General features: G+C 32.6%; 1 long non-coding RNA gene across 2 annotated transcripts in view; it reads right to left on the reverse strand.

Moving 5' to 3' along the window:
* LOC146993676 (uncharacterized) overlaps positions 1 to 23,673 on the reverse strand; it is a 373,602-nt gene that overhangs the window by 120,111 nt on the left and 229,818 nt on the right. For both annotated transcript variants that reach the window (XR_015044455.1, XR_015044454.1), the window contains exons 2-3: positions 21,120 to 21,207; positions 19,973 to 20,076 (exon numbers count right to left, since the gene is read on the reverse strand). This is a non-coding gene — a long non-coding RNA (uncharacterized LOC146993676). The remainder of the gene's footprint in view (positions 1 to 19,972; positions 20,077 to 21,119; positions 21,208 to 23,673) is intronic.

Raw genomic sequence — 23,673 nt, forward strand, 5'->3', positions numbered from 1 at the left:
TTTATTTGAGAAACATATTGGAATAAAGAGAACACAAAAATCAAACTACTTCCTCGAGAAAGTTATTCAGAAAACTTTTATAAACTTAATTCACGAGTTGAAGATTTAATTAAGAGATTTATTAAAGAACTTTTCTTTTATCCTTGAAAAGAGATGAAGTTTATTAAGAAAGTTATATTAAAAAGTTTTTAAATAGCAGAAATAAAAGTTTACGAAAGACCGAATTTTGCTTTTAATCATGATATCTGAAATGAAACTTTCAATCTCAACAGAAAAAAAAAATTGTTTTATGTTAAGTAAGCATAAGTTTTTAATTAATTATCACTACTGTATGAAAGACTGAAGTAAGCAGCAGTTAATCCATTGTTAAGTAAAATATGTTTATACATAAAACTACTCATTTTAAAATAATGAGAGTTATTGAGTTTACTTCCAATTAATCTACAAAATAGACTTTTATTAATTATTTATTTAAAGCTAACTGACAAATGAATATAATTTAGTGAGAATAGAATCATATTTTGTTATCCATAAAGCATGTTACTGGTAATGTAAATGTAAACTAATGTAATTAATACTTAGTAATGTTAACTCATGTAAATAAATTTTATTATGGTTTCATAAACCTTCACACAATATTATTGCTTGCTTAGCTGAATATGACAGTGCACACTTAAGAGCTATCTGCCTAAAGAAGGGCTACTTCCGTAAATTACTTTCTAAGGAAACCTAGATGAGAGGTTCTCAACCGGTGGTACGCAAGAGAAACATAGGTGGTAAGCAAAGGAGCAAAGTATTTTTAACTGTTAAATTCAAAAGTTAAAACCCCAACATAGTGATCTGAGTTTTGTTCAAGAGTAGTGGTGGTGGTAGTACTTTATAGTAGTGGTACTAAAGTTTTCAGTTTTTGTTTAGATGGTATGATTAGTGAAAAGATTGAGAACCGCTGACCTACATTTTAGTTAAAGACGAAAGGTGACAGGGAAAACATCCATTCAGGCAACATGTTTACCGGCATTTGAATTCCTTTCGGATTTAACTGTATAGCGGCCTTATTCACTAACAAAAACTTTGACATTTTATTTTTTGCCAGCAGCTTAATCATTTGCATAAGTCATTTATAGAATATCTTCCTCGAAGAATTAAAGATATGACAAACTTCAATGGCATTATTGATTATTATTGCATATTAAAAAACACCTATTTTAGTTCACTCAAATAAAAAGAGTAATAAACAACTATTCATCATTGTCTGTATTAGATAGTTAATGTTTTATATCTCGACATTGACGGTGTCTAAGCGAGGAAGAATATGACGAAATATTGCATCCATGCTTTCTCTCGTGGTGTAAGTGTTAGGCTTGGATCCCGACAAGGGCCCAACTGCTCTTAAAAAAATTCATACTTACGAATTGTTCTATTCTTAATGTAGAAAGCTTTTTCATAAAACTCTCTGAGAAACTTTATGATTGGAAGTACAATGGAACCTCAGTATAAGTTCGCTTTGAACTTCGTTTAGTTTCGTATACGTCCTGTTTGGACTCGGAAATTTTTCTGTTGCTATACATTTTTTTGGAGTATGAATTCAGTTCGATGAGTCACGACTGGGCTCATTACACCTGCTTACCTTGTAAGGGTTATGTTAATTTTATTAACAGTTAAATTTTAAGTTAAAGTTCCTTTCCTGCCAAATTCTTAACTTCAACTTACTACTTCTGGCCAGAACGTAGTTTGGAATCACTCTGAATACTTAATGAGGAAGAGCGGTATTTAAACCGCGAAGTCTACTTGCTGAGTTAGAGAGAATCAGAGTTTCTGATTTGCGCGCGTCTGCCTTTTGGCTATTCTCTCTTAACCCTTGATACGCTTCGTAGTCAAATAGAGTTAAGGAGCCAACTCGTTTGGAATCTTGATAGCTTCGGCTATATCTCTTTAGTTAATCTTAGTTTTAGTTTATTTCTTAGTCTCTTAAGTTCAAGCCCAAGTGTCGGCTTTTATTGTTCACTCCAAGACGGAGATTTTTTAAAATCTTATTGGAATAATAAAGGGTTAGTTACCCTTTAATCTTATTATTTCTTGTCACACGAACTTAAGCGATTATTCGCTAAATAGTTCTTAAGGTTACTCCCGTTTGACTGCAATTACACAGTGGTAAATCTCACAACCTATTTCGATACAATGTTACGACTGTTTGCGTCTGTGAAGTCAAAGGAGATGAAGACCATTACTTAATCTTCTGCCCTCTTACAAATGATCTACACATTCGGAAACTCACCAGTTTAGATCTTAATTCTGAAATACTGGTGATATCTCAACGCCGCATATATCCAAAAATCATGAAAGTACACCAAAAGCTCTGTGCTCTAGCACCAGAACTATGCCAAGTCACACCTTAAGGCCAAAACCGAAATCGAGGGAAAGGCAATGACTGGAATACACCCTAATAATTGTTTTCGAGCAACATTAACGATTTCCATAATGCTTCAAAACGCCAAATATATTGAGCTGAGCTCATTAACTTTATTTATGAACTTTGAGCTGAAAGATCTGAGCTCAGTACAATCGTACCTGTAACAAATATCCTCACATAACAAGAATCAGACTCCCAATATATTACAAAATTAAATCCCATATGTTTATCTACTTACACAAAAATGCAAAATTTCCGATTCAACGATTTCCAACATATCAACTCTACTGTATTTACATAAGCTAATAATCTAATGAGTATGGTCACCAGTTTGGGTTAATATACTTTTACCTAAGTTTATGTTATTATCCGCTTATGTTTAAATGTAACAACTCCAGCTTGAAATTGTCTCCAGAAATTGTTACTTAGGAGAAAAGACATACAGTCAATTCCAGTTTTTCATACTCTAGCTGGTTAGTATATTGGGGCAATACCTGTTCGATTCCGTAGTGAAGTTTCTGGTGCCCCATGCACTTTTACCTGTTCATAAGCGTCAGTATTTTTGATACTACTATTCAGATACTATACATATGTATATATATATATATATATATATATATCCCGCGCTATAATTCTAAATTTTTACGTTTTTGTGTCCTTTTACCCCGTATTTGTTTCGCAAATTCATTTCAAAAACGTTTTGGGAATGAACTGTTAAGATCGTCATGGAAACGGAAAAAAGTGTTTGGTGGAAATGATAAAGATAGCCTACGTATCCATTACATAATCGTATGCCATGTACCATAGTGTCTACGATTGTGAAAAACAAAGATGCTATTAAATAGGCTAACGTTGGAAAAGGGGTGAAACCGATTACCAAACAAAGATCAGAGACGTTAGAACATGATGGAATTTTTTTATCTGGATTGTAGAAAAACATTTATGTATAGTGTCACGTACAGTGCTTTACAGGTTAATTATTTTCTATTTATTTCTCACTGTCAAAATTCGTTTAGTATAAGTCAAAGAATTGGAACAGATTAATAACTTACACCAAGGTACACATCTATTAAAAAAAAAGGAACAGTTCCGGTTCTACTCAGACTATTGACAAAATTCAAATTGTAATTTTTATGTCTCAGAAGAGCGATTTAGGATATATAACAGATTTATAAACAGCGTTGTTTTAACATAGACATTAAAATCGGATTTTTTCTGGAATGACATGCCATTTTTTTTTTTTTTTTTTTTTTTTTGCTTCCATATTTTGATTCTATAGTTGAAACTATGTTTGAAAACGAAATTCCGTAAACTTTCATGGGAAATGTATGGAGTAATTCATAAATATAATCTGGCTCACTTTTTCCACTAACTGTAATTCACTTGGTGAACTTCTCAGGTTATGTTAATCTTTTGCTTTCATTCAGAAGGTAAGCGAAAAATATCTCGTTTCTTCTTTCTTGGAAATATTTTTATTTTTAAATTATATTTTTAATCACAGTTATTATTTTTACAATTTTTCTTTTTATTCATTTGCATTGTGTACTTTAAGCATGCTTATTCATATAAATGTTCTTTTGTACAGCTTGATTTAGTTTACTAATTCAGAAGTCAAACAACAAAAATCAGTCTATAACGCTGATTTTTGTGGTTTGACTTCTGAATTAGTATTTATTCGGCGTGTTATTGTGTCTTGATTTAGTTTATTACAATAGCATTTCTTTCAAAAGAATACTTTGTGACGCAGTATTCGTCACGATGCTTTTGAAAACTTCATTCTTCATTAAAAAAGAAAATGCCATAAAGTACGGTCCATATGTCTTTCAACGGGCCGTTCAGAAAAGATATATAAATGAGAAAGATGCATAATCTATAATTTAATTTTGAATGATATGCATATAAACAATTTTCTACGGCGAGCCTTCAGATTTCGCTTTGAGTATGCAATTTCTTTGAAGCTGTTTTCTGCAAATAGTTTCTCTTTCTTCTAATTTCCATCTTTCAGAAACACTTTTTATTAGTGTTAACACAATGCTCAGTTTTTCAATAGTTATATTTCCATAAATTTTGTATTGTTATCAATTTCTTTCAAAACTATAACTGTATCTTTCAAGAAGACTTATCATTTTTTACGCATTTTAACCTCAAGTTAAGCGTACATTAAATCCAGCAGTACATATATTTGATTTAAAACATGCTTGCAAAATGATAGAGGATAAAACATGTCTCAAATTCTTTCGGCATCAGAATCCGGAATTTATTTTGTCACACCTAGTGACCTGATATTAGTATGATGCAAATATTTTAAATCATAATAATTTTGACAATTTTAATGACAGTAAATGACATATCAAAGCTGATATTTTTTAATTATCTGTAATAATATACAGAATAATTAGCTACTTGAGACATTGTAAGGGCGTTGATATAAAATTTATATTTCGTATATTTTTATTAACTCTTTCGCATCGAAGTCGCCCCAAACGCCCGAGCATTCAGACGTCGGCTGGACGCCCGAAACCCCTGAATAATTTCCTACCCAGTGCTTTCCCCCATCACGTTACTGCATTTCTCATTGCTTTCAGGTGTTGTTAAATCACATGTCAATCATTCTTTGGAAGCTACTAAAAGTAGCTTCCTTGTTTCCTTTGTTCCTTCCTTTCCTTTGTTTACTGTCAGTGTTTAGCTTTTGATGCCCGAAGTTGCAATCCCGTCCCAAGGGGGAACTTCACACAGTGTCAAAGCGTGGAAGAAAGAAGTTCTCGCTTTACTTAAGTAAGGCTATTGTTAGCGCTGTAGTATTCAACTTGTCATGGGGGAAGGAAAAGCATTCCAAGAGAAATTCTTAGATACGGGCGTTTTCGATGTTTGGGGAATTGAGATTTTGCCCTCTATCGATGCGAAAGAGTTAAAAGATGAGATACGATCGAAGCCGTCAAACTCTTGAAACTTGTAATATTCTTAACTTTATTTATTAATTTATAATATTATTAACATAAAAATATTCCTTTCCCGTCAAACTCTTAAACTTCGTATTATAAAATACTTAGTATAAACTATGCGCTATGATACAGATATAAAACTATGCGCTATGATATAGTGTATAAAGTGTCTTAATTTATGGAAAAAACAAAGAAGCAGTTCAAATATAGTCAGGTTTCAATTAGACAAAATTGAAGGGACACACTGCTAAAAAACAAATATTAAAAATGCAAAAGTTTGTTTTGATATTCACTTTGTTTTAAATTCGAATTTTTAGTTCCGACAATTATTGCATCAATAATTTCTACTCACTGAAGTTCAAGTAATCGAAGTTTTAGTGTACATTCAGAGTGTGCCAAAACGTAAACATAGTGTATTAAAAATAGAACGATTGCATAGTTTTTATTACTTGCAACTTCCTGCCTTAAATCTGACAGGTAATAAAAAGAAGGCTTGTAAATGTATGTGTTTGGCTCTTCTGCAAGAGTTTAATGTTGCATTTCTTTTAACTCTTCCATGTCAGGAAAAAAACTTTCATTTGAAAGGACTCTTCAGTTTTGGGGAAATAATCGCAAGGAGACAAATTTGTAGAACACGCGGGATGACTATGTATGTTTCAGGGCCGAGCGGCTCTGCGTAGTGTTTATTGACCGGTCAAAGATTCATTATAGTGTTACAAAATGGTTTCCAACTGTATGACGTAAGATTAAAAATTGTCTTCTTAATTCTCAGCTATTTAAATCAGCAGCTCAGCCAAATGTTTAAAACTACACCATTGATTTGATACCTCAGCTTGTAAGATAAACCTAATGTCACTTAATCTAAACACCTGTTTTATTTTCCCAGGGTGAAGAACATAGGGAGATAATCGTCCCGTCTTTAGTTTAGATTACAAGAATAACAAGATAGTACAATAATAACAATTGTAACTAAACATTCATTTGCACTACGACTTGGCAGTTTAAAAACGAAACAGTTTAAAAACAAAACTTTGCTCTCTGTGCCAGATATTATTGTTTAGATATTCACAAATCAAATGGTAAATTAGAATATAATAACCTGGCTCCTAACTCAGGCAGTCCCACCAGTGACCGAGAGGTTAAAGACACTGAAAACTGCTATTTTGTCGTGAAGTCCAATTAAGGCAAACAAGCTGGCTGCATGATCATGATTTTCCGCATCTTCAACGAGAATCCGAGCAATCTTCTCTTAGAAAATTTCCTCGTTAAAGAATTTCTCCCCTTAGGCAGATAGCCTCCATGTACTTAAATAATTAACCAACCTTATTTATGCGCGATTTTTAAATCCAGATTTCTAAATTGAAAAAAATCAGAAACTCACTGAAAACCAGTATAATTATCTAATTAATTATGAAATCAGAAGGAAGGTGACAGATATAGCCACAATGATTGAATTACCGTACACTCTCTCTCTGAACCTAGATTGTCAGTCGTTAATTAAACTTCCTTAATTTGTCTTTTTGGCAGAGTTGACGGAAAGAATCGAAGTATGAAAATCGAAGTATGAATCGAAGTGTGAAGTATGAAAGAATAGAAGTATGAAGTATTTTCACATAAAATTAGCAACACATCCACAGAGACGGACAACATTTAAAATTTTTGAAATTATAAAAAAAATTAATAAACTCTAATATAACAGAAACCATAAAAAATAATAATTATGTGAAAATAAATGTATTAATAATGATCATCATTTAGTTTTAGAGAAGCCGAAATAATTTACTAACGACTGGAATTCAGATCTTAGCAAATCGCAATTTAAGTTTCAAAAATATATTTATTCTAAATCCTATGTTTACATAAAAATATATTTTGCTTTGAAAAAAAGGTCTTGATGATAATTTTAGAAGCCCTTTTATTAAACAAAATTTCATTTAAGAAATTTACTGTACTGTTAATGCCGTGAAATATCTTTGAACGTAAAACATCTTCACACTTATTTTATTTGCTGTCTTTACTACACACAGAAAAGAAGATAAAAGTCTTATATTTTGGTTAATTTGCCGTCGTTAAACATTTCTAGAATAGAAGGCAAGATGTTTAATTTTAAATATTTTTAATGTATTGTTTGATGTACTCCGAAATATTAAATACATATATGATGCCCAATTTTGAAATCTGCAAATAAAATTTTCCTTAGGTATAAAATCAAATTAGATAAAAGTATAAAATGGCGAATGTAAAAAATGGCTCTCATAAAGGAAAAAAATGTTTACATTTTTTATTAATATTCTATATAAATTTAAAATATAACTTTTTCATATATTATTAATGAATATTAATCATCATTACTAATAAAAATGACAACAAAAAAAAATTCCACTTGAATAATCCTCAGTGAAAGTTTATTTTGAAAATTAAAATGCGCCAGTTTATAATTCATATACATCTTCGGACCATCTTGAATAAAAACTCTAATTTTTGACATGTATGACTAAAAATACATCTACTTATGATTAAGATATTAAGATGATGATAAAAATTTTACGGATTATAAAACTGAATTGTTTTTGAAAAATTTATAGAAAATATTTGAAAATACAAATTTTTAAATTAAATTTAAAAATATGCGGGAATTTTATTTGGATTAAACTTCAATATCGCATTGCGTAAGCAAATTTAACTAAACTTAATTTGAAAGTCTATATTATTAGATAAATGAAAAATTTAGTTAATACCGAAGGGGGGAAATATTAACAGCTAATTTACAAGAATGTGCTGCTGCGATTTTCACTTAACTTGGCATGATTTGAGGCGTAAAATGGAAATATGGAAATAAACTGGCATGTCATTTCGGAAATATGGAAATAAACTGGCATGTCATTTCGGAAATATGGAAATAAACTGGCATGTCATTTCGGAAATACGGAAATAAACTGGCATGTCATTTCGGAAATATGGAAATAAACTGGCATGTCATTTCGGAAATATGGAAATAAACTGGCATGTCATTTCGGAAATATGGAAATAAACTGGCATGTCATTTCGGAAATATGGAAATAAACTGGCATGTCATTTCGGAAATATGGAAATAAACTGGCATGTCATTTCGGAAATATGGAAATAAACTGGCATGTCATTTCGGAAATATGGAAATAAACTGGCATGTCATTTCGGAAAAGGTCTTATTTTGTCTAAAAATTTGTATGTTAAAATAATACTACTACAAAATCCTTAGTCGCACTTTCGAGGTATGGAAAACGCAAGTTGATTTCGTCAATCGGACAAGTAGATCGGGAGATATTCGTAGAACGGTCGCCCACATCTCTCCGTTATTTTTTGATACAGTGTACCACTGTACTCATTTAGTATTAGCATTTAACCCATCAACGGTTGCCAGATTAAACAATTCTTTTTTCCCAAATGTGTGCGATATCGTAAATTTGCAATGGAAGCTGAACTCGTTAATGACAATTAAAAAAAATGGGAAATGCAGATTGTCGCCATCTTTTTAATAATCATTTTTATCGAAAAGAGGAAAGAGGGCAGCCTTAATGAATTCGTTGTACATTTGTTAAATCAGATTTGAATAAGATACATTCAAATAGGCAATTTGATGAGCTGATCTTTACACCAACACAATAAGAGGATAATATATTACGTTCCCTCAAGGCAAATAAGGGAAAGGATTCGATAATTCTCAGTTGAAAAATTCAATGGTGATTCCATCGACAAACATCCAAGTTCATCATTTTTAGTTCTGTCTCTCAGTTTAGAGAAAGACAGATATTTCGGTATTAGAAATCCTTTAAAATAAACTATACTCCTGCGTGAATTAAATTCGGCTCCTACGAATCATTACAAATTCTAGCATAGTTAAGAAAATAATGCATGTTTTACACGTAAAGAATGATAAAGTGAAGAATGATGTAAAGGTGAAGAATTTCGTGTTGAGAAACTCTGGGAAAGAATGCCCGTGGCAACAAATAATTTCCTTCAAACTATACGGCTAATTATTTCGCTGGGTAGACGGCAATAACAACGGCATACAGCTGGTCTGCATTATGAAAAATGTTTTAATTGATAAGATACTTGTACATGTTAGATAACTGTAGATGATAATTGCACAAGGTAAGATAACTGTAATGTTAGAATTTTTCTAATTTTCGTAAGGTAATAAAACAGTTTATTTTCATTTTCATTTTTATCTCCAAATTTTTAATAAGTTTAATTAAGAAAAATGCCTCCTATAAGCATTCCATGAATCTGTTTGGAAACGCTAAACTACCTAAACATAATACGTACGTAAATTGTGTTAAAATAAATGATAATGTTTGCAGTATTTAAATAGTTTATAAATTTAAATACAAGAATCGACTTCTCTCCATTTTAATGAATGGAATATTTCCTAATTTTCTTTTCGCAAGCATAGGATTAAAGTAGCTTAGATTTCCAGAATTTTGCAAAACAAGAGATCTTTGAACTTTAACAGTTTTTTCATTTTATTTTCTATCCAAAGACTTTAATTCAATTTGTAATTGAAATTTTAGTTTTACATTTTTAATTTTGTAATTCAACAAGCGATAGCTATTTCTTCTTCACATATATCCGTATTTGTAATTTTTCTTTTCTTTAATTATGTAGCTCTCGAGAGGACTTTGCTAGAAGTTAGTTTTGTTTATGTTATTAAAGAATGTCCTTAAGTTCATTAAAATCATGTTGCTTTAATGTCATTAAAGATTATTTTTAATTAATTTTTTTTTAATTTAAAGTAAAGTAAATAGTAATCTTCTTTCTTCTTCAGAATTCTAAAAGAAGGATTTATTTAGGTGCAAACACTCTTAGCACTGCTGATATCTGAATATAATATTGTTAGAAGGACTATAGATTAAGCAGATGAAAATGATACTGCAGAAGATTTATAAAGAACATGACATTTAAATTAACGTCCATAAGGTATTTTCTCTCTCTTCTTTTCTTCTTTTTGCATGCCTTCTGGTGGCAGAAGAAAACGGTATCACACTCGGCGCGTATTCGGGAGGTACAGGTTGTTAAAATCCCGGCGAGGGCACTGCACATTTTTCACATCTTCTGGATTACAAATAACCTAATATCTCTACAGTGGCGCCCGAACTAAAAGGTGGGAATGATGATTCTTCACCACCAGAATTTAGCAATTAGGTCACCTAATCACCAGTAGCTCTTTAAAAGGGGGAGCGTATAAGGTATTTTCTTCCTCCTTTCTGCATGGCCTTCTACTGATGTCCTCCTATTCTAGGATCCCCTTGCTGTATTTTTGAACGTCATGCCCCCCTGGGACTCGCTTAGGTTAGTGGGAAGTACCGCTTTAATGTGGTAGAACCCCTGTATAACCACTACAGTATCCAATTATCCAAGTATTTTTACATTACTTCTAACTCGCACTCGGCGAGTACACTCGGCGCACATTCAAGAGGTCCAGGTTCGAGTGCCGGCGGGGGCATTGCTCATTTTTCATGTACTCCTGCTTCAAAATAACCTAATGACTCTACAAACTATTAAATTATGTAAAAACGTTGAAGCTAAAATAATATTCTACATAAACGAATAGAAGATTCTTATCTTGATGCTAAATTTTGCTGCCCATAACTTCTTATTCATAGTTTAAGCAAATTTGTTTTATGTAAAGGATTTTAATCTTTTAATCCAAATTCAGTGGAAAAATAACTTTTATCCATCACTTTCGTTTAAACATTCCTCATTTTATCCTGTATAGTATTCTCTCTAGTGTTTAGAATCCATTTTTTTTCCATTTTGATGTTTTCATTCCTCGGGGAAAATAATATTCTGCTTTCTAGTTTTCGAGATTTCTTAAGAATTCCTGCAACTTCATTAACATTATGTGTAATTAAATTGAAGCTTTGTATTTGTAAATTCTAGATATTTTCAGCTGTCAAGAAACAAAATTTTACTTTGTAGTTTTCAAGATTTCCTGACAATTCTGCAGAAATTTTTAAAAAATATAGCTTATAATAAAATTTAATTTATTCTGCTATAATAATCATTTACTTGAATAATGAAATAACACTTTTCTACTCCATATTACTTCCCGATATACTATAACAGACTTTTACATAAAAGTTATTATTATGAATTAATTTAAATAAAGCAGATAATAAGCATGTTAATAATAAAAAACGCTGTTTGAGACTATACTATTTTTATACATTATTTTTATATCAAAAAAGTAAATGTAGATCATGATGAAAAATTTAGAAATTTAATTACGTTGATTTCATTATAAATTTTAGATAATTAATGAAAGATAGAGTATTTACTATACTAAGTTAATACATGTAGAATAATTCCCAATTGGTTTTAAAACGCCTTTTAAAAAATATGTAACATCTAAAGTTCCCATTACGGTTTCGAACTCTCTTTGCCATAGTAAAGTCATTGGCAACAAAACCCATTGGGTTTATTTTGGTTCAGGTACATTTAATCGAATCAATATATCACTCAGCGTGTTAAGTGCGCTGCACGTTTGCCCGCCATTTCAAAAAGAGTGTACTTTTAGTCATGATAATTATCCTTTAGACCAGACTTCATATCTCTTAAACTTTATGTTATAGATAAATGTAACTAAACTTAAAAGCCACTACTTTATTTTTATTACAAATTTATTGACACTGAAAGATTGGTGCTACATTTAATATGCTTAACATCATTTTCTTACGCATCAAAATCATCTTAGAGGTGAAAAGCTAAGTTCAACTTCTAAATGCATGCAATCCCAAAATAAAGTGGTTTATTTTATTGTTATAGCAAAGCTTCGAGAGCAATCTGCATAAGAGGAGGGATGCATTCGTAGAGGGCTTTCTAAGGGAAATTGGCTCGTATACAAGTTACACACAAGAAAACAACCACGAAAACGCCCATGCAGTCAGCCCGTTCGTGGGATTCGAACCTTGGACCGAACTACCAGGGTGCAGCGATTTTTAACGGTTGGGCCGATGGTGGGCCCAAAATGTACACACTGTAAAGCCATTAGGTTATATCAATGCAGGAACGTTAAAAATGTGCAATGCCCCCCCGCCCCGAGATTCGAAAATCTGACCTTTCGAACACGCGTCGAGCATGCTTGCAGTAACACCACAAAGGCATGCAGTAAGAAAGTCGGAATACCTTATATACTCCCGCTTTTAAAGGAAGATTGTGCGTTAGGGGACCCAGTCGCCAAATCCTGGTGGTGATGAATTATCGTCCATAACTTTTAGCTCAGGCGCTGTTGTAAAATTTTTTAGAATATTTCCAATGTCTGTAAATAGAAGAAACCGCAACGCGCCCCGTCGAGATTCGAACTCCGGACCTCCTTAACATGCGTCGAGCGTACTTCCTGATACACCGCGGAGGCATACGGAAAGGAAGGAGGAAAACATGTCTAAAAACCATAACATTAATGTTCATTATCTTATAAAATATCTTCCCAATTTAAAAACAAATATATAAAAAATGAATAATTTTTAAACAACTCGTTTTTAAATGTAACTTTATTCTTTTAGACATTTTGTTTACAGCTCTATACCCTCTGCACATTTTGTTAAGTACGACTTCCAACACTGCTCTGTTCGATCCGAATTATCATTATTGAGAGCACGACTTATTTTTAGAAAGTGATGCTTCCATTGACAGTTTTACGAAATGCGATGGCTGCGTGACTTTAAAACCCCAGGAACCATCTGTTTCAAGCTTATTTCACGCTCTGTCTGCTTCAAAGTTAACTCTAATTCGAATGATGATAAATCACGTGGGTGAATTGTTCAAAACTCTTTTATAAACTATCTTTGCAGATTAACTGCATTTTCAAACTTTAGAAACAGTTCGTGATAAACTTTCTTGGTTCAGTGCTTAGTCCAGCTGTAATCATTATTTCAAATCGTTTAAACTTGAAAGGAACGAAAATTAAATGACTTGTCAGTTATTAAATTTGCGTATACATTTTTATAACAATTATCCTATGTTATTAATATAGGGAATTAGAAAACTAATCAAAGCTTAACTTAATCAAAGCTCGGACATTATAACACATGTTCCCATTTATTTTAAATTAATAGATAGGTTAGGTTATTTAATTACCGCAAAGCCTCGAGGGCTATCTGCCTAAGGGAAGGGATGCCTTCGTGGAAGACTTTCTAAGGGAAACTGCCTCGTATACACGTTACGCATGGGGAAAACCATGAAAACGCCCATGCAGCCAGCCCGTTCGCGCAATTCGAACCTCGGACCGAATTACCAGTGTTCAGCGACTTTACCGCTCGGCTGCTGGTGGGCTTTTAAATTAATAAAAGCGCACATTCTTTTACATACTTTCTAAATAAAAAGAAATATCTTCGCATTTCCCTCAAGTTCCTTCATAATCAAATTTTTTTCTCACATTCTTTTGCCTTCATGTATTCGATTTTAAAATACTCCTAATTGATTATTAAAGATTTTAAATTTTTTTATGATGTGCTATATTCTACCATTGAACTAACATTTACCTTGAAAAATACCATAATAATTTGTTTCTTATTCTCTCTCCTATCCTCCCTAGAAAATAACAAAATACTTGTGTAAGGTCAATACTCAGGTTATCTGTTTACGTTAGCTAAACTGTTGATAAATCTTAAAAGCTTATAAAGTTTAAGTTCCCATAGAAATTAATTAATTCTATTAAATGGCAGATTCGATTATGCATGTTGATTAACGCCGCGATAACAAAGCAGATAAATTTCCTACAAAAAATAATATCATCTCATATTAGAAAAGAAGAAATTAATCATTTTCCATCATATATTTCAGATATTGATTATGCATTTAAAATGTTATTATTCAAAATATTTCTAAGAATTTTTATTTTATGGAAGCTTTTTATTTTATGTTAGAGTATTTTCATTTTTATTACAAACTTCCCACTTTTCATTGGACATTTTGAGGGAGTTTTCAGTTGCAAATCTTTTCATCAATTAATTACATGTCCTTTCCTGTCTTCCAACAGCCGAATGAACAAGATCATTGGGTTCAAGTTGTTCCACCCGGTCTCGAAGCTACAGATATATTTTCTTACATATAACATTAGTTAGTATTCTTCCATGAGTTAAATGCTTAATTAATCACGTCAGTTCACTCAAGGATATTCCAAGGAAGAGTGATTTATTTTTTGTTATGATGCGGAAAACTATGAAAACCTCACTACAGAAACTTAATTTTTTATTATCTCATCCCCATCTGTGGGATTTCTTGCTTTTGAAAAACCTTTTTAATTCTCCAAATAAATGTACTATTTTGGTACTGCGTGTTAGTAACAACGCGCCTTTATTAGTATGAGTAGTGGCCAATTAAGATGATGACGCCCCATTAATCTCATAAAGCATTTATTTGAAACGCTTATTAGCAAAGTAAAAGATTTCATCTTCTAGCTTCCATAAAATTGTAGATATTTAACGCTTTAAAATGTTTATATCTTTTGAACATATGAAATACAACTCGCAGACAAGTCTTTGATTGACGTTTTCTCATGTATCTCTTCCAAAGTGCGATAGGTAATAAAAGCAATCATTTCTCATGATTTCTTTAATGCAAAAATAAAATGACATTTAATTTTTTTAACAAAATCTGCATCCGCTAATATCTTAAGTTACTGTAAAAAAAGGAATTTCCATTTTGTTTTTGAAGTTAAACATATACTTCAACTTTTCTGATGTTCAAATTATGTACTTTATTATTTCCAAATTTATGTGCATCTTACGGCCAATTGCATTTACATAATAAATACGAGACATTTTATGCGTATAGCGAGACATATAAAAGTTCACCACTGTCTGCCAGCCTAGGACGGCCGCTGTATTCATTTGTTCTTTGCCGAAAACTCGCTAGCAGGATTTATAGTTTCATTTCGTATCTAACCTGAAAGCATGCTATGGGCTTAACGTGCGTTACCTTAGAAAATTCATTAACAATCAATTTTTTAGCCACTGAATACTTTACGAAAGAACAAAATAAGAAAAATATAACCGCTAGTACAAACGGGCCGCTCATAAACAATAAGCATATCAGTTTAGTAAGAATGTAGTACGGAAACGTACAGGTTGTTTTCTTTTAAACTGATACTACTCAAAGCCATCTATAGCTCCTTCTATCAGCTGGAATGCCACCAAATTTGTTACGGGAACTATGACGATATTGTGGGATGGAGAATTCCAAAAAGAATAGTTCCAGAGTGGCCAAAAGTACAGGAACAGCGGCGCTGTCCTAGTATAAACAACTGAAATTTTGCATGAAACGTAGGTAAAATTTGAAAATGCATATTTTCGATTATGTAAGCAGCAGCAGCGTCATTAAAAAACGTATTAACACAGTAAAACCACGGAAAAACCACTTTACAACTGAGAAACAAATTTCTTAACACGTGGTTTCAAAGGTTGACTCTGCACTGCAAAGGGTTAAGATACATAATCTTTGGTAGAGACCTCAAGACCTGGTCTTTGAAAAACCCTTACCACAGAGTGACACGCAAACCTTTCAAGGCGATCCACGGGGCCGCAAACTCCTAGTGGTCAACCCGGGCGACAATGAAAAAGGTCAGGTTATAATCACAAGACAGGGAGACAACAGCTGGTCACCTAAGACAACGTATGACTACACCAGTTCTCCTGAGCAAACCAATGGAAGCGAACTTCTAAGGACAGCCTTACTATGGAAAATGTATCTTTTATGATAAATTTTGGATAACATCGGCCCTCAAATGATGACGTTTCTTTTCTCGCTGCTTTATAATAAGGACTTCATCCCGCCTAGTTGAAAATGTAGTCTTCTCTGTTTTAATTCAAATATAGCGTAAGCAAGCTTTTTAGTACGTTCAAATAAACCCTTCTAATGACGCCTAAATGTCTGAGCAATAGCAAAATGTGACGTTTGTGATATAAGTAAAAAACTTAAAGAGTTTATCTTTGTTTCAGTGTAATGTTATTTGATGTCGACTGCATCATGTGTTTTTACGATTTTTCAAAATGTTTCATGAACATATAAGACACAGTACATTGTCAAGCATTTTCATTAAATTACATTTCGTACAGGATTACTTTTAAGAAATGCTTTAACCATTTACGAGGGCTATCCAGAAAGTAGATTACGGTTTGGAATAAAAAAAATAAACAAAGTATAGGAAACAAATTTTATTATATACAGATGAAAGCCACACTCAAATACTACTTTTCTACATAGTCACCATACAAATTAAGGCATTTATCGTAGCGATGTACGAGCTTGGAAATTCCTTCGTCGAAAAATTCGGCCGCCTGCGCCTTCAACCACTTCGTTACCTCTTCTTGCAGCTGTGCGTCGTCATCAAAACGCTGCATAGCCAGCCACTTCTTCATTGCTGGGAATAGGTGGAAGTCGCTCGGTGCCAGGTCGGGACTGTACAGCGGATGAGGAAACAACTCCCACTTAAAAGATTCAAGAACTTTACGAGTGACATTTGCCGTGTGGGGCCGGGCGTTGTCGTGAATCAACAAGATCTTAGAGCTCAACATTCCTCTGCGCTTGTTTTGAATTGCTCTTCTGAGTTTTTGGAGAGTTTGGCAATACCTTTGAGAGTTTATTGTAGTGCCTCTTTCCAGGAAGTCCACCAAAATTACACCTTTTCTGTCCCAAAAAACAGTCGCCATCATCTTCCTTGCCGACATTGTTTGCATGCATTTCTTGGGTTTTTGGGGAGAACTTGTGTGCCCCCACTGCATTGATTGCAATTTCGTTTCACAGTTCACATGTTTCACCCATGTTTCGTCACCAGTAACGATGCGATCGAGTAAAGAGTCACCATCCTTATGGTAAGCGTCCAAAAAGTTCAACGCTGCAGCCATTCGCTGATTTTTGTGGTCCTCTGTCAAGATTTTTGGAATCCATCTTGCACAAAACTTGTGGTAACCAAGCTTTTCGCTGATGATTTCGTGCAACAAACTTCGCGAAATTTGTGGAAAACTCAAAGAAAGTTCCGTTATTGTGAAATTTCGATTTTCACGGACTTTAGCATCGACTTTTTCGAGAAGTTCGGCGGTCACTATGCTGGGTCTCCCACTTCGATCTTCGTCATGAACGTCTTTGGTTCGGCCATTTTGAAATCTTATGACCCACTGACGCACTCCACCTTCAGTGATAATGTTGTCCCCATACACTTCACGAAGCTGCCGATAGATTTCTATCGGTTTACAGTTTTTTGCAGTCAGAAACCTTATTACTGAGCGCACCTCGCAGCTCGCGGGATTTTCAATTAACGCAGACATTTCAAACCGTCACAGTATCTGAACGGAGCACAGCACGAACCTCTCACTAGCACGGCTAGATGCAGACTGAGCTGCGCAACGCTCTGACCCCAAGATGGCCGCGCTAGCCCCGCCCCTAGCGGACACAGACGGAAACGTAATCTACTTCCTGGATGGCCCTCGTATTTCTAGATTTTCCTGTTTGCCTAGTCTTTATATAGTGGTATAATAATTAATGTTAAGTATGGAACATGATGTGCGTTTAATAAAAAAGTGAAATAATTATATTAAGTTTAATTATTTTGTGCATAATAATGTAAGCTCCACATTGAAAGAAAATATAGAAAAGTACGGCTTTTATCCATTAACTTAATTCTATTTCTAAGAATAATCTTCTAAGTGGGTATTGTTGCATTTATCCCACTTAGTTATAATTAAAAGTTTTACACAATGCTATTATTGCGTTCTAGATTTAATTGGATGAATTAGAAATGCTGGAAAAAGAACAAAAGTGTTCTGACAGGCTTTCGAAATATTAAACTTAACAGAAATATTATTCGTAATGAAATATAAAACTTGAATACAAATATTATTCGTAAAATCGTAATTATTTTACCTGTAAACTTCCTCAGATTCAGCTTTCGCAGAAATAATGTTCATGTACTATTTTAAATGCGTTTGACGTAAGAAATTTTTTATTAAGTTTCAAAGTGAAAATATATTTTTAAAAAATTAGCAGTTTTCTCATTTGCAACACTGTTGTACCGTGTTCTGATGCTATTATTTCCACACTGGTATGGATTATTTGAATCTTAAATTTAAGTTATCATTTTCTTTCCTGGGTGGTGCTCAAATGCGTGTGCCGGTGTCTTGTATTTCTCTGCTAAAAGTTTATTCTGTTTATTCGGTCCTTTCATTTTTGTAAATTAAATATTAGTTAAGTACTTATTTTCCTTTTAACTTCCTTGCACGAAGTAAAGGAAGTAATGTAATCACGAAAAATTCCGGGTATCATATTGCAAAGAAAATATCTGTTTTGACCGCTATCGAACACAATTTTACGATGTTTCTGCCTGACATATGTACGTAAGGTCATAATAAAGGACTTTTTTCCTCCAAACGAATTATAAAACTGACTTAAAATGGATTCGGAAGAGAGTTTTTGTGACGACTGTACGTACATACATACATATGTATGTATCTCGCATAACTCAAAAACGAGTAGCTTCAGAACGTTGAAATTTTTTATATAGGACTGATATAGCATGTATGTGTGGACCTCCAATTTTGGTTGTAATCGGCAGCACCAAAAGCATATATACTCGTACATATATATATATAAATAGATAGATACATACTCATTCAAATTAAGAAAACGTTACTCGGCTCAATGAGCTCAGTTTTTTGTATTCTTATATGTTGGTGAATTCCGTATTTTTTGCTTTAAAAATTATTGAATTATGTTATTCTTATATCCCGGTTAAAGTTTTTATGCCTTTAGTTAATCTGCATGCAATAGTTGTAGGATTATCAACAATTTAAAAGTTGTTTAAGTGTGGCCAAGCCTAATTTTTTTAAACAGCAGCCATATGTGTTTACATTTGAAACTTAGCGGAATAGTGAATAAGTCTTTCTGCACCTTCAGTCTCATTTTGCTAAGTAAGACGAAAGCAAACTTTTAGTTTTGTGCCCCGAAAAATCTGTCTTTATGCGCACTGGTCGGTTTGCTTGCTTTTGTGTATAAACTCTAATTGTAATTGTAAAAATTATTTTTCACTGTTTTAACTGTATTTAGTGTTTTATGTTTTTCTATATCTTAGAATTTTTAATGAAGATGTTTTGAGATTTTATGTATTTTTGCCTTGCGCGGAGTGAGAACTGAATAAATTGTATGAGAAAATATATCTCTAATGAAATTCGAGGAGCTAAGTTTAAATGAAATGCAGCAAACAATGTGTATAATCTAATAGGTCGTGCAAGGAAGTCATGTGATGATTTACAGTTCTTGATTTGCTATTTTTATAAGTGCTTCTTGTAATAGGAAAGTTTGAAACATTTTAAATCATGTTTGTACAAATATATATATAATTAACTTGTTTGCAGATGGTTTAGACGTTATCACAGAAATACTCAATTACTTTTTCTGAAATATCTTGTATACTGAGAGACACTGCTTATATACAAATATGTTCCCTAGAAGTTCTTACCAGGCACGTGATTTGCAATGACCAAACTACATCTGTTACGAACAGGAGAACACGAAAGTTAAATACGAACACAATGGATGCAGCTATATAACTAACATAAGAAATTTATTTAAGATTATATAGATTGAGTACCTGTGGAAACTGTTACTGCGGGTGGGAAATTTTTAAAACACTTAATCAATGATGCTGGGTGTGAAGTCTTTCACATTATCCACTGCTCCTTAAGTAATTGGAATCTGGAAAGAAATAAAATATAAGAAAACGTTATCATTGAATTACTTTTTAGCTTTTTCCACACAAACGAAAGATCACTTGCGCAGTATTTCTTCAACTACTTTGGGACAGAGAGGATAGAAGCCCTGAACATCATACTTTCATCCTAATTGGATTAAACCACTAAACCTTAAGACTTTAATCGAAGCACTCCTTCTCCGAATTTCCGGGAAATGGGCCAGGTACGGGGAGACTTTAGTGCTATTCTCAAGAAAAATGTTTCGGTCCCACACATAAAATCTACGCAGGTATGCTCACATTTTGATAAAAAAATGAACCTATCATTACATGCTTATGTTGTATTCTACTAATATTAATCAAGTATATGCTGAACTTAGCTCTTTCTCTATTTTAAATAACATTTAATAACATGTTTATATTAAAAATTTAACATTAGTTTCTTCATGACAAAACACGACTAATGAAATACAATAAACGAAACTTATTATACGAACGTGAGATTTGTCTTTGAATTTTGTCTTCATAAGTCGAGAATATCATAAACTGGTAGCTTTGCAATGAAAAACTGACTCTCGTCACCTGCAGCGGAATAGAGGAGGCTTCCCTCCGGAACTACTATATGTGAAAATACTATATGTTCTTATTCAAATGCAAAAGGTGCGGATCTATCAAAAACTGAATGCTCATTTAATGCAATATACAATGTAAAAGAGGAAGAATTAGAAAGAAATTTAGTACCTTGCGTGTACAATAAGTAGGATTAAAAACGTCTTTTATTAATCATATTAATCATAAAAAATAACAAAGATCATAAAAATCAGCATTATTTTGCAAATGATAGTAAAATCATTACAAATAAATCCAAGAAATGTAAAGTAAATATTTAATAAAAATATTGTTGTCACTGAAACATATCATAATGGCATTTAGGAAAACGCAACAATTTTAATTTATACTAATAAACAATGTACTTGTTAAAAATTTTATCAACTTTGTACTATTAAAATTTTTTTATCATTAAATAGATAAGTGAAAGTTCACTTACCTTCTAAATAGGGCTGCCCTAAACTCCTTTCTTTCCTTCTTGTCGGTATCCGTCTCTATGATGAACTTCGATTCACTGCGGAACACAGCTATAAACATTTTTAAGAAATTTTATTTCATATGAAAGATATCTACAAAATATTTACAAGTTATAATGAATGCAAGCATTATGTATACGGATACCGACAAGAAGGAAAGAAAGCAGTTCAGGGCAGCCCTATTTAGAAGGTAAGTGAACTTTCACTTATCTATTTAATGATCAAAAAAGTTTTAATAGTACGAAGTTGATAAAATTTTTAACATGGCGCCCGAACAGGGACTACCATTAACTGCTGTTTTCGTAACTATTGAAACTGTTTAAATTGATGTCAGTGATATCGATAATACATAAGCATAAATAATTAGTGGATTGATGATACTTGTTGAATTGTTGATTATTAAACAATGACGGAATTCATCGATACATTGAATAGGAAACGCGACCACATAAGGCCTGCCGTTACAAAATTGATTGGCCGAATCGAAACTGAATTACCAAAAACAGAAGTGAATGCAGAGGAACTAGAAATTTCCTTAGAACTCTTAAATGATAAAATTTTTAACAGTACTGTTAAGACTTTAAAAATTAACTCTTTAGAATGTGAGAAACTTCTTATTTGCTCTAACGTGATTTCTTATTAAAAACATTATAATACCTCTTTCAGACGTTGCATAATATCTCAATAAATTCATAGGAACAAAAAATAAAAGCAGAGCAGTAACAACAAAACACCAAAGCGATTAAAATAAATAATAAAAATACAAGGCACATACAAAAAACAGTTAATGCAAGTTATACTCTAATCCATAAAAGAAATAATTGCGCATATTTATGAAAACCATGAACATTGTCTATCTTGGTGATGAGTACAAACTCATGTTTTGTGAAAATTCTTCTGTGTTACGTCATATACAGTATTCGTATTTATATTTCCAGACAAACTGATAAACTTGCGACGAGAAAAATGTCTCGTCTCTTTTTTGAGAGCCAAGAAACTTACACCAATCATTATTTTGAAAGAAGCTTTTAAAATTTCAGTGCCTAAAAATAAAGTTATGCAAGGAAAAGTTTCAGATAAAAAAAGAAAAGTAAAAAAGTAAATTACGTTGAAACTGAAATTTAAACTTGGAACTCAGACTGCCTTTCTGTTGGGAAAGGATTCTGTCTTACTAAGGATGTTAGTTTCTGCTTGAGTAAGAATTTATTACTTCATAAGTGCAAGTGATAAGCTATAAGGAACTGCAAAAGGGAAGAGGAGCAGAACACTTCACATAGTTAAAAACACATTTATTTTCACACTGCGTTATTATAATCTCCAGATTCAGTTAAAGATACATATAAAATCAAATTTTTGTATTAGAAGAATATTATGAAATTTATTACAGTAGATGTTTTTAAAAGTATACAGTAGATGTTTTTAAAAGTATACAGTAGATGTTTTTAAGTAAAGTTCTACATAGCAACCTTCACGTTCGCGATTCAAGAAGCACACATACAATCTCGTTTCCCTTCTATTTAAACTCAACTTACTTCTGCTAAAATTTGAATATACTGCGCGTTCTACTACAATTTACATACTCTATTGGCAATTCTAGGGGAAAGTAAAGGCTTGACAGGAAAGATAGCTTAAAATAAATGTTAGTTAAAATAAATATAAATCCTACAAACTCAAGGATTTCAAAGCGAGCAATGGCAACGTTGTACAGAAAAAAAAGTTTTATCTCCAGTGCGTGAGTCTCTTTATCGGAAATTCTAAAGGATATGCTGAATTTAAAACTATTTTGCGATATTGCTTTTGAACTGAATTTTATGGTTTAAGTGCGAAGGACGTGATATTTAATAAATAAATGTAACACACAAAATGTTAAAAAAACACCCTTTTGGCGACATAATTTAAAATCTGAAACATTTCAGATTTTTTATTTTATTTTTTTACATACAGTGTTGTGAATGCTCGGTTTGAACACCCTTTCCTTTAATTAAATTACAAATCCTTTATAATTTTAATTGCAAAACTAATTGTATATAATGTAAAAAATCGTTGTTTCTGACATTTTCTTTGTTGCTTTTACTAAAAAAATGAGTCTATTTTAATATTCTAAGTCTGCTTAATAGCTTATGATTCATTATTCTCCTTTCCTCAATCCACTACGACATTTAGACAGCAACTAATTAATTTAGTTTGTCTAGGTCTCTTGGTCCTGCTGTTTCTGTCTTGGTTAGCTCCCGCATTGGGATGTTGATACGTGTCGCACAGAATTAATAGACGCAGTTTTGCCCAGTGGCGGTTGAATTCCGCTCTGAGAAAATTTCTTTTACTTTTTCGATGTTACAACAGCAGCTCTTCCGGTTCTACTGGCTTCCTGTTCTTGTCAATAGTCATGTATTTACACATGAAATTCTGAACTGGCTATAACCGGTGCTCATATCTGCTCTTCTTTCGGCTAACATAACGAATTGAGACGTCATTAGCTAAATGCCATTACTTCAGACCGTTCTACTCGGAACGATCCAT

This window comes from Stegodyphus dumicola, chromosome 12 (genome assembly GCF_044657685.1).
Source record: "Stegodyphus dumicola isolate Sdum_Otavi_A_Nest chromosome 12, ASM4465768v1".
In the NCBI taxonomy this organism is placed as follows: Eukaryota; Metazoa; Arthropoda; class Arachnida; order Araneae; family Eresidae; genus Stegodyphus; species Stegodyphus dumicola.